Genomic DNA, 1,059 nt, shown 5'->3' on the forward strand with positions numbered 1-1,059 from the left:
AAATAAAAAAAATGAAAAAACGAAAAAAAAAAACCCCATATTGCAGCAATTTCATAAACACTTCTGTTTACGTCCTGTTTCCGTTTTAGACATAGCATTTTAGTAATAAAATTTAGAATAGCGATGTAAATGAAAAGAAACATGTTTTCTTAAAAACCGATAAATGTCGTAGATTCAATATCAGCGGATTAAACCCTAGGGCTTTGCTGTTGATCGTGTTTGAAAAATAAATCCGTCTGACTTATAAAAGATGCAACAGAATCGTCTGCTTCCGGCTGTAAACAGTAACAAGTTGCAGACAACTAAGAGGACAAACGTAGCGTAGAGAGCGAGGTAAATCTGGATACCAGTTTTATGTACCCTTAGTGTGAAGCAGCGGGGTGGAATCAGGCTCTCGTCAATTTTTGGGAATATTGAATTATTGGTATCATCTTAAAGCTTGTTTATTTGTCTTGTTTTCAATGAAAAAATTACCCTTCCATCTTCAGTAGAAGTGAAGATATTTTGGATTGAATGAGGTGGGGATCACCTGATTTAAGAGGAAACACTAGCGAGAAAATGGCCGCCAAAGCTTGGTAAATTCCAAAGCTGGAGAGTCCACGGAGACTGTAAATTTAAATTTTTGAGCCTTTAATCAACGTTTTCGGTGAAATCCTCAAAACAATGTGTTTGTAAATGGACATAAAAGGTGTTGAGCCAAAAAACAAAAAATTGATAAAAATTAGTAAGCAGAGAGAAAACTGCTGTTTTCTTCGATTTCGTTCTTTTGACGAGAGCCTGATTCCACCACGCTGCCTCACCTATATTGACTTCCTTTAGAGACAAAGAATTATGTACAAGTTGATAACCACTTTGTCACAAGTTAAGCTTGAAAGACGACGCGCCATCTTTTTTTTGTGGCGTCGGTGGCCTAGTGGTTAGGCTCTCGGACTCGCAACCGTAAGGTCGTGGGTTCGTATCCCGTCAGGGGCATGACGTGATATCCTTGGGAAAGGCACTTTACACGAATTTTCCTCACTCCACCCAGGTGGGAATGGGTACCCGGCTATAGACAGCGAA

The sequence above is a fragment of the Aplysia californica genome, unplaced genomic scaffold (assembly GCF_000002075.1).
Source record: "Aplysia californica isolate F4 #8 unplaced genomic scaffold, AplCal3.0 scaffold00373, whole genome shotgun sequence".
Classification (NCBI taxonomy): domain Eukaryota; kingdom Metazoa; phylum Mollusca; class Gastropoda; order Aplysiida; family Aplysiidae; genus Aplysia; species Aplysia californica.